General features: G+C 37.0%; 1 protein-coding gene and 1 pseudogene across 1 annotated transcript in view; one reads left to right on the forward strand and one right to left on the reverse strand.

Annotated features, from left to right (window-relative positions):
* Nucleotides 1-12,073, reverse strand: part of DGAT2L6 (diacylglycerol O-acyltransferase 2 like 6) — a 42,600-nt gene that overhangs the window by 14,796 nt on the left and 15,731 nt on the right. The window lies entirely within an intron of this gene.
* Nucleotides 1,287-2,791, forward strand: LOC102499787 (dihydrolipoyl dehydrogenase, mitochondrial-like; annotated as a pseudogene).

Genomic DNA, 12,073 nt, shown 5'->3' on the forward strand with positions numbered 1-12,073 from the left:
CAGTATGGTACTGGCACAAAAATCGACACATATACCAGTGGTACAGAATCCAGAAACAAATATAAAATCATATAGTCAATTGAATTTTGAAAAGGAGTACAAGACAACACAGTGGAGAAAGAAAGCCTTTTCAGCAAATGAAACTAGAAGAACTGGATATCCACTTGCAGAAAAATGAAGTTGGATGCTTATCTTTCACCATGAACAAGAATCAACTCAAAGTGGATCAAAGATTTAAATGTAAAGCATCAAAATATAAAACTACTGGTAGAAAACTTAGGAGAAACTCTTGAAGACACTGAAGTAGGCACAGATTTCTTAAATAAGGCCTCTAGGGGATGGCAGGTGACTTGGTGGTTAAGGTGCTGGACTCTCACGTGGCCGACCATGGTTTGAGTCCCCGACAGGTAACAATCCCCAAAATAGACAAGTGGGATTACATCAAGTTAAAGAGCTTCTCTACAACAAAGGAAACAATAATTAGAATGAAGAGAAAACCCTCAGAAAGGGAGAAAATGCTGTAAATTGTCCCTCAAATAAGGGATTGATAACCAGAATAGATAGGTAACTCAAGCAACTCAGCAGTAAAAACTGAACAATCCAATTTTAAAAATGGGCAAATGAGCTGAAAAGACAACTCTTCAAGGAAGACATACAAATGGCCAAAAGATATATGAAAAAGTGTTCAGTGTCTCTTATCATAAGGGAAATGCAAATTAAATCCACAATGAGATACCATTTAACCCCACTTATAATGGCCAGGATCCAAAAAATAAAGAACAAGTGCTGGTGAGGCTTTGGTGAAAGGGGACCCTCTTATACTGTTGGTGGGAATGTAAATTAGTACAACTACTGTGGAAAATGATTTGGAGGTTCCTAAAAAAAACAAATAGAAATACCATGTGGCCCAGTAATCTCACTCCTTGGTATTTACCCAAGGGATCAGAAAACACTCCGTTGGAAAGACACTTGCACATCCATGTTTATTGAAGTTTTATTTCAAAATTGCTAAAACATGGAATCAACCTAAGCATCTAAGAACTGATGGCTGGGTTGAAAAACTGTGGCACATATATACTATGGAATACTACTCAGCTGTAAAGAACAATGAACCCTGTCATTTGTCTCAAAGGGGATGAATATAGAAGACTTAATTTTCAGCGAAGTGAGCCTGACTTTGAAAGACACACGCCATGTATTCAATATGTCCCAAATGTTGGGCATAGCAGCCAAGGCTGTGTGCAGAGGTGGAAGCATTGGTGTAAAGAAAAGTATGGGGGACAAAAATGCAGACCTGGAGTCATGTGTACTGTTCCTTGGCCAAGAGAGGCCATTCCAATAGAATATCTCATGGCTTCCAGGGAGTTTCTGTGGTGCCGCTGAGAACTTAGGCAGATCAGTCAATTGATGCTGTTGTAACAGTGACAGGTTCTGATCCTGGATGATATGTTACTGTTATAAAAGTTGCCCACTTAGGCTTTAAGACAGTCTGCATTGAGAAAAATGAAACACTTAGTGGAACATGCTTGAATGTTGGTTGTATTCCTTCTAAGGCTTTATTGAATAACTCTCATTATTACCATATGGCCCATGGAAAAGATTTTGCATCCAGGGGAATTGAAATGTCAGGAAATGTCAGAAGTTGACTTGAATTTAGACAAGATGATGGAACAGAAGACTACCGCAGTAAAAGCTCTAACAGGTGGAATTGCCCATTTATTCAAGCAGAATAAGGTTGTTCATGTAAATGAATATGAAAAAATAACTGGCAAAATCAGGTTACTGCTATAAAAGCTGATGGCAGCACTCGTTATCAATATGAAGAACATTCTTATAGCTACAGGTTCAGAAATCACTCTTTTTCCTGGAATCATGATTGATGAAGATACAATAGTGTCATCTACAGGTTCTTTATCTTTTAAAAAGGTTCCAGGAAAATAATGGTCATTATTGGTGCAGGAGTAATAGGTGTACAATTGGGCTCAGTTTGGTGCAGATGTAATGGCCATTGAATTTTTGGGTCCTGTAGGTGGAGTTGAAATTGATATGGAGATATCTAAAAGTTTTCAATGCATCCTTCGAAAACAGGGGTTTAAGTTTAAATTGAACACAAAGGTTACTAGTGTCACCAAGAAGTCAGATGGAAAAATTGGTTTTTATTGAAGCTGCTGCTGGTGGTAAAGCTGAGATTATTGTGATGTACTCTTGGTTCACATTAGTTGATAACCCTTAGAATTTGGGACTTGAAGAGCTTGGAATTGAACTAGATCCCAGAGGGAGAATTCCGGTCAATACTAGATTCCAAACCAAAATTCCAAACACCTATGCCATTGGTGATGTGGTTGCTAGTCCAATGCTGGCTCACAAAGCAGAGGATAAAGGCATCATCTGTGTTGAAGGAATGAATAGTGGTGCCGTGCACATCGACTACAATTGTGTGCCATTAGTGATTTACACACACCCTAAAGTTGCATGAGTTGGCAAATCAGAAAAGCATTTGAAAGAAGAGGGTTGAGTACAAGGTGGGGAAATTCCCATTTGTTGCTAACAGCAAATGTAAGACAAATGCTGACATGGTGAACATTCTTGAGCAGAAATTGATAGACAGAATACTAGGAATACATATTCTGGGACCAGGTGCTGGAAAAATTGTAAATGAAGCTGCTCTTGCTTTGGAATACGGAGTATCTGTGAAGATACAGCTGGAGTTTGTCATGAACATCCAACTTCATCAGAAGCTTTTACAGAAGCAAACCTGGCTGCATCATTTGGCAAATCAGTCAACTTTTAGATTATATTTTTCTGAAATTTCCTGGAAGCTTTTGTAGAGGTTACATTTCTGAAGAGGATATGCTCATAGCTCTGAGGATTTTTAGGACTGAAATACGAAACTTCCAGAAGGTATTTAATATTTAATAGGTCTGGATGGAATGGAATAATTTCATACCTATATTTTAAATTCAGTAGTTTACCTCAGTACATTAATATCAAGGAAAAAGAAACTACTTATAGTAGCACCTTGGACATTTTTCAACAACTCATATTTTCATGCTATTTATGAATAGTTTGACCTCACTGAATTTATGTTAAGTAGCTTGGATCTTTGATACAGTAAAGTTGAATTTACTTTTACATGGATGGAGCTGGAGGATTGTTTGTGAACAGCTGAAATAAGATGATAAAGTTGTTATACATTTATTTTTCATTTTGGAAACAAGTCAGTCATTATAGCAAGATTCAAATATACATAAACCAAATTGATGTAAATAAAAAATGATGGTGTCTTTGTTTTATTTAACCCCATATTCTTACAGTTTAGAGGTAGAATTTAAGTTTAATGAGAGGTTTATAAGTTTCATTGAGGATTGCAAGTCTGAAGGATATATAGTTACCAAATTAAGAGCATCTATCTACAAGACAATATTAAATGGAGAATCAAATGTATTACAGTGGGGAATGAGATATTAAAATAAACATGCTTTAATTATTCAAAAAATATGTCCTGAGTGTTTGCACTCTATGGAAGAAATAGGAAAATCTGAAGATACTAGTGTAGAGAGGGTAAGTATAGATACCAAGAGACTGTAAGGGAAGATAGTGGATGATAAAGGTTGGGTGAGAGGGGCAAAAAGAAGAAACATATAACATGCAGAATAATGTAAAGTTCTCTGGGACCAGTACATGGTATAGTGGTTATGTCACTGGACTCCCACATAGTCGACGGAGGTTAGATTCCCATACCCAGGTGCATATGCGTGCATGCATGAAATCCCAAGAAGAGAATAGAGGAGAAGCGATTGAGGCATGGCCATTTCTCCTGGGGGAATGATTTCTTGCTTTCTGTCACTCTATCTCTGTCTCTTTGGTGAGTGCACGTTTCCTATAGTAAAAATCTCTTAAAAATATTTTTTAAAAAAGAATGTAAAGTTCTCTGTTGAAAATTATATATACGGAAATATTCTTGATTTGATTGTATGTACTACATGCATACTTTGAAAAACTATATTGTGTGTTATAAAGATTTACAATGATGAAATGTAAATTTAAAAAATAAAATAATGTGTTGGGACCAGCAGTTAGTATAATGGCTATGTCGCTGGACTCCCATGTAGTCGACCGTGGTTCGAATCCCAGACCCGGTGGTTTAAACTCACACCGGGCGCATGTGCGTGCGTTCCCAAGATCCTGAGAGGAGAATGGAGGAGAAGAGATTACGGCATGGTCATCCCCCCTGGGGGGGGTGATTTCTTGCTTTCTGTCTCTCTGTCTCTGTCTTTCTGGTGAGCGCACATGGCCTATTCCCTTTCTCTTTTTCTCTTTCACTCTCTTCAAAAAAAAAAAGGAAAAAAAAAAAAAAAAAAAAAAAAACCTAAAAACTAACTCTCCAAAAAAAGAAAGGAAAAAAAAATAAACACAGGGTGTCCACATTCTACTATTCTTAAATTGTGTTAACCAGGTGAATTGGCCTAAGCCTTGGTTCAAAGAAGTACAACTGATTTTTATATTCTACCACTTTTACTGAATTCTATTAGTTCCAATGGTATTTTGGTTGTTCTTTAGGGTTTTCTATATATAAGGTCATGTCTTTTGCTAACAGATACATTTAACTTTTTTTTTCAGTAGATGCCTTTTATTTCTTTTTCTTGCTTTATTGCTTCTTGTAGGTCTTCCATTATTATGATGAATAGAAAAGGCAAGAGTGGGCACTCTTGTCTTGTTCCTGATCTTAGATAAAAGCTTTCAGCATACCACAGAGTATTATGTTAACTGTGGACTTTACAGATATGGCCTTTATTATGTTGAGATGAATTTCTTGTATACCTAATTTGCTGAGAGTGTTTATTATAAAAGGATGTTAAATTTTGTTGAATGCTTTTTCTATATCTATTGAAATGATTACATGATTCTTATCTTTTATCCTGCTAATGTGGTATATTAAATTTATTGATATATGTATGTTGAATCATTCTTGTATCCCACAGATAAATCCCATTTGGTCATGATACATGATTTTTTTAAGAATTATTTTAACTTTATTTATTATTATTTTCCAGTTTGATAAGAGAGAGACAAAGAAAGGGAGAGAAGGAAAGTGAGAAAGCAAGCCACCAGGTCCGGGACTTGAATCACCATGTGGAAGTCCAGCACCTTTAACTACCATGACACCTGATGGCCCCAATATATGATCCTTTTAATGCGCTATTGAATTCAGTTTGCTATTAGTTTGTAGATAATTTTTGCATCTATGTTCATCAAGGATACAGACCTATAATTTTTCTTTTCTTATATTAATATTACCTGGCTTTGGTATCAGAGTAATGAGTAAACTAAGTTTGGAAGTATTCCTCCCTCTTCAAAATTTTTTTTTTTAGCAATTTTTAGAAGAATTGCTTTTAATTCTTTAAATGCTTTGTAGAATTTACCTATGAAGTCATCTTACCTTGGGGTATTTTTGTTGTTGGGAGGTTTTTTATTATTGATTCAATATCCACATAAATTATTAGTTTGTTCAGACTTTCTATTTCTGCATAATTCATTCTTGGTAGATTGTTTGTGTCTAGAAATTTAACCATTTCTTCTAAGTTATCCAATTTGTTGGCCTATGATTGCTCATAGTAATCTCATGAACTTTCATATCCCTGTGTTATTGGGGCAGCAGGTGCCGTGGTAGTTCAAACACTGGATCCCACATAATCAACTCTGCACTTTGAATCCTGGTCCCCTTGACTTGAAAAACACGTTGGGTCCACGTGCTTAGGCCTATTAATCCTCAGGAGAGAATGGAGGATAAGAGATTGCAGCATGACCACCTCCCCTCCTCCCAGGAAGGGTGCTTTCTCACTTTCTCTCTCTCTGTCTCTCTCTGATGAGCACACATGCCCTATGCCTAAAATCTAAAGAGAGAGAGAGAGAAAGGAAGAAAGAGAAAGAAAGAGACCAGACAGAGACAGAACTGAAGAATGTAATTCCATTTACCATAACCACAAGAAGCATAAGATACTGGGAACCAGCAGTTAGTGTAATGGCTATGTCGCTGGACTCCCAAGTAGTCAAACGTGGTTCGCGTCCTGGACCCAGTGGCTTAAAACTCACTCCTGGCGCGTGTGCGTGTGTGCCCAAGATCCCGAGAGGAGAATGGAGGAGAAGGGATTGCAGCATGACCATCCCCCCTGGGGGGTGATTTCTCGCTTTCTGTCTCTATGTCTCTCTCTGTCTGGCGAGTGCACGCGCCCTATAGCGAAAACCTCTCTCTCAAAAAAAAAAAAGAAGTATAAGATACTTAGGAATAAAACTAACAAAGGAAGTCAAAGATGTCTACAAGGAAACTATGAAAACATTAAAAAGGAAATTGAAAAGGATACTAAAAAGTGGAAGGACATCCCATGGTCCTGAATTGGCAGAATCAACATAATAAAAATGGCAATCCTACCCAAATTAATCTACATGTTTAATACAATCCCTATAAAATTACAAGAGACATTCGTCACAGATCTCGAAAAGACAATCATAGAATTTGTCTGGGACCATTAAAGATCCCGTTGTGCTAAAGCCATCCCATGCAAGAAGACTGGAGTAGGTGGCATCTCACTTCCTGACCCCAAAATATATTACAAAACTGTGATGATCAAAGAAGCATGGTATTGGCACAAAAACAGACATGAGGACCAATGGAACAGAGTAGAGACTCCAGAAATGAACCCCAAAACATACAGCCAACTGATCTTTGACAAAGGGTACCAGTCAATCCAGTGGGAAAAGAGAAAGCTCTTTAGCAAATGGTGTTGGAAAAACTAGGTATCCATCTGCAGAAAGATGAATCTGAACCCCTATCTGTCACCCTTAACAAAGATCAACTAAAAGTGGATCAAAGATGTAACCCTAAGACCTCAAACTATAAAACTACTGGTGGAAAACACCAGGAAAACTCTGGGAGACATTGGGGTAGACAAAGACTTCTTAAACAAGACTCCTAAAGCACAGGCAATAATCCCCCAAATAGATAGGTGGGATTTTATCAGATTAAAGAATTTCTGCAAGGAAAAGGACACTGTAATTAGTGTGAATTGACAACCCTCGGAATTGGAGAGAATTTTTGTTCACTGTGTCTCAGATAAGGGACTGATAAACAGAATACACAGGGAACTCAAGCAGCTTATCCAGAAGAAAATTATTAACCCAATTAAAAAATGGGAGAATGGGCTGAATAAATGACTCTCTAAAGAAGACATATGAACAACCAAAAAAAATATGAAAAATGCTCAACATCCCTCATTGTAAGGGAAATGCAGATCAAAACCACGATGAGATACCTCCTAACCCCAGTCAGAATGGTGAAGATTAAAAAAAACAAATAATGATAAGTGCTGGATGGGATGTGGTGAAAGGGGAACACTCCTACATTGTTGGTGGGAATGTAAATTGGTTCAGCCACTGTGGAGAAAAACATATATTTCTGTGTTATCAGTTATTCTGTGGTATCATTTATGATTTTATTTAATATTCTCTCTTTTTTTCTTGGTTAACTTAGCTACAGGTTTGTCATTTTGTTTATCTTTTCAAGAAATTAATTACTTTGTTTTTGGAGAGGTTTTTGCTATAAGGCGCATGCACTCACCAGAAAGACAGAGACAGACAGAAAATGAGAAATCACCCCCCAGAGGGGATGGTCATGCCACAATCTCTTCTCCTCCATTCTGCTCTCGGGATCTTGGGCACTCATACACACATGCTGGGCGTGAGTTTAAGCCACCGGGTCCAGGACTTCAATTGCAGTCGACTTCATGGGAGTCCAGCGACATATCCATTATGCCATCTACTGGTCCCAAGAAATTAATTCTTGAGCTCAGCAGATGGCTTAATGTTTATGTTGCTGGACTCCCACATTGTCAGCTGTAGTTCAAGTCTTGGACTTGGTGGCTTAAAACTCATGCCAGGTACATGTGCATGCATGCCCAAGATCCTAAGAGGAGAATGGAGAAGGGATTGCGGTGTGACCATCCCCCCTGGGGGGGGATTTCTCACTTTCTGTCTCTCCCTGTCTCTCTGGTGAGCACACATGCTCTACAGCAAAAACCTCTCTTTAAAAAAGAGAAATTAATTCATAGTTCTGTTGACCTTTTCTGTTGTCTTTCTAGTCTCTATTTCATTAATTTCTGCTCCAATTTTTATTATTTACTTTCTTCTACTGCCTTTAGGGATGAATTTGTTTTTCTTATTCTAGTTCCTTGAGATATAATGTCAGATTGTTTATCTGAGATCTTTCTTTTTTCTTTATGTGAGTATTTATCATTATAACTCTCTCTTAAAACTCTTTTTGCTGCATCATGTAAATTTTGGTATGTTGTGTTCACATTTTCCTTTGCCTCAAGACACTTCTTTAAAAAATTATTTTATTTTATTTAATTTATTCATTCATTTATTTTAATTTGACCAGAGAGAGACACGGAGAGAGAAAGAGAGGGAAAGTAAGAAAGCAAGCCTCCAGGTCTGGGACTCAAACGGTGGTTGGCCATGTGGGAGTGTCCAGCTCTTTAACCAATGCACCACCGGCTGGCCCCCAAGACAAACTTTTTGATTTCCCTTTTGATATCTTCTTTGGCCCATTTGCTGTTCAAGAGTGTGTTGTTTAATTTCCACATATTTGTGAATTTTCCAAAATTCCTCCTATTATTTCCAGATTCATATTACTGTGTTCAGAAAAAATATTTGATATAATTTCAACCTTCTTGAATTTTTTAAGACTTGTTTTGTTACCCAACATATGACCAGTCCTGGAGAATGTTTCTTGTGTGCTTGAGGAGAATGTATATTGTGCTGTCAGATGGAATCAAATGTCTTTCAGGCACATTTGGTCTATGGTGTTATTCAAGCCTACTATTTCCTTACTGATATTCAATCTGGATGATTTATCCATGACTGAAAATGGGATATTTTAGTTCCCTTCTATTATTATATTGCTGTTTCTCTTTAGTTATTTTAATATTTGTATTATATATTTAGGTACTTCAATGTGAGTGCAAATGTACTTATAATTTTTATATAAATTGTATAATAGTAAAATTGTAATAGTAATTGTAAAACTATATAATAGTTGATGAACTGACCCCTTTATCATTATATAGTGATCTTCTTTGTCTCTTATGAAAGATTTTCCCTGAAAGTATATTTTGTCTGATATAAGCGTAGCATGGAATATATTTTTCTATCCCTTTTCTTCAGCTTATATTTGTATTTAAGACTAAAGTGCGTCTCTTGTAGGCAACTTATTGTTGGGTCTTGTTTATTTTTTATCTTTTATTTTTGCTAAAAAGCATATGTGCTTGCCAGAGAGAGGTAGACAGAGAGAGGGAGAAGAGAAATCATTCCCGCATGGGGAATGGTCATGCTGCAATCCCTTCTCCATGTCATCCTACTTTCAGAGTTTTAAGCATGCATGCACATATACCCAGCCTGTTTCTCAAGCCATTGGATCCAGGACTCAAACTGCACAGTCAGCCATGTGGTATTCAACTGCCTTATTTAGCTGTTGTATTCACCAGACCACAGAGCCAGCCTGGATTTTGTTTTTATCCATGCTGCCTCTGGGTGTATTTTGACTGGAGAATGTAATCCATTTAAATTTAAAGTAATTATTGCTGGATAAAGACTTATATTGACACTTTTTTCATTGTTTTCTGACTGATTTGTAGATCCTTTGTTCCGTTCTTCCTCTCTTTATGTCTTCCCTTGTGATTTATTGGTTTTTATAGTGTTAGGCTTTGATTCCTTTCTCTTTATCTCTTGTATATCTAATAAAATTTTTTTTTAACTTGTGGTTACCATGAGATTTACGTAAAATATCTTATAGTTACAACATTTTATTTTGAGTAGATAACATCTCAACTTTCATCAAATACAAAAATCCTACACTTTTATTTATCCTCACATTTAACATATTATGTAATTTATTTCACATCTTTTAAAAAATATTTATTTTAATTTTATTTATTCATTCATTTGTTTTAACTTGACCAGAGAGAGGCACACACACAGAAAGGGGGGGGAAGAGTGAAACAGCAAGCCACCAGGTTCAGGACTCGAACCATTGTCAGCCATGTGGGAGTGTCCAGTGCCTTAACTACCACGGCACCTGCTGGACCCCAATTTCACATTTTTTATATTGTGTACTCATTAACAAATTATTGCAGCTGCATTGCATGCGCTTGTGGGAGAAACAGAAAAAGACAGTGAGAGGGAAAGTGAGAAATCAACCCCCAGGGGAGATGACCATGATGCAATCCTTTCTCCTTCATTCTTCTCCTGAGATTTTGGACATGCACACAAACACACCTAGCTTAATTTTCAAGCCTCTAGGTCCAGTCATGTAGGAGTCCAGCACCTTAACCACTATGCCACCTGCTGGCCCCCAGCAGCTATAGTTTTTTTTTTTTTTTTTTAAGTTTAATGATTTTTTCCATGAATGAAAGAGGGAGATAGAGAGAGAGAGAAAGAGGGAGAGAGAGAGAGGTACTCTCAACAGAGTCGATGCCACAATCCACCCCAGTCTCAGCCATAGTGGCATACTCAAAGAGGTGACACCTCCGCTGGGCACGTGTGCGTGCGTGCCCAAGATCCCGAGAGGAGAATGAAGGAGAAGGGATTGTGGCATGACCATCCCCCCTGGGGGGTTGATTTCTCGCTTTCTGTCTCTATGTCTCTCTTTGTCTGTCTGGCGAGCGCACGCGCCCTACAGTGAAAATCTCTCCAAAAAAAAAAAAAGAGGCGACACCTGGAACCTTCCCATGTAGGTCAATCTTACAAAGCATCATTTTTTAAAAACTGCTACACATTATCTGCCCCCCATAACTGTAGTTATTTTTAATGTTTCTATCTTTTAATCCACTTCAGAGTAAAAGTTATTTACACACCACCATTACAGTATTAGAGTATTCTGAATTTGACTATATATGTACTTTTACTAGTGAGTTTTGTATTTTCACATTGTTATTATACTTACGATCCTTGCATTTCAACTCAGCTCTCTTTAGCATTTCTAGTGGTTATGAACCCCTTCAAATTTTGTTTACCAGGAAATGTCCTTATCTCTCCTTCATTTCTGAAGGACAGCTTTGCCAGTTATAGTAGTCTTGGTTGTAATTTTTTTTTCTTTCAGCCTTCTGAATGTATCATTCCATTCCCCTCTGATCTGTAAGGTTTCTGCTGAGAAGTGTGCTCATAGTTTAGAGAGGTCCCCTCATATGCGAGTCTCTTTTTTCTTGACACTTTTAAGATATTCTCCTTGTCTTTGGATTAATCTTGCTTGGAATCCTCTGAGCCCCATGAATCTGGATGTTATTATCTCTCCAAAAATTGGGGAAGTTTCAGCCATTATTTATTTGAATAAATTTTCTTTACATTTTTTCTTCTCCTATAAATTCTACAATTCATAGATCCATTTGGCTGATAATGTCCCATAGGTCACTTATGCTTTCATCACTATTATTTATCCTATTTTCTTTTTATTCAAGAATTATTTTATTTAAATTTATTTATTTTATTTGTTTGTTTGTTTTAATTTGACCAGAGAGGAACAGAGTGGGGGGGGGGGTGAAAAAGCAAACCACTGGATCCAGGACCCGAATTGTGTTGGGCCATGTGGGCGTCCATCACCCTTAACTTTTCTTTTTGCTCCTCTCATTGGTAAATTTCAAATGACCTGTCTTTGAGTTTTCTGATTGTTTCTTTTACACGATCAAGTTTGCTGTTGAGTGTCTCTATTTTTTTTTCTCAGTTTTGTCATTGTAGTCTTCAACATCGGTATTTATGTTTTGTTCTTTTTCATGGTTTTTATTTATTAAACTTCTCATTTTGTTCACTCATTATCTTGATTTTGTTTAGTTGTCTATTTATGTTCTCTTGCTTCTCATTGGACTTTGAGATGATTGTCTTGAATTTTTTTGTCAGGCTATTTGTATTGGGTCATCAGAAAAGTCATGATATATTTTTCTATGTAAAATATGTATGATTTGGTTCCAGTCACTCTCATCCATAGACTGGAACCTGTCCTGCTCACCCAGGGATACACTCAGTGACA

The sequence above is a fragment of the Tupaia chinensis genome, unplaced genomic scaffold (genome assembly GCF_000334495.1).
Source record: "Tupaia chinensis unplaced genomic scaffold, TupChi_1.0 Scaffold147880_1, whole genome shotgun sequence".
In the NCBI taxonomy this organism is placed as follows: Eukaryota; Metazoa; Chordata; class Mammalia; order Scandentia; family Tupaiidae; genus Tupaia; species Tupaia belangeri.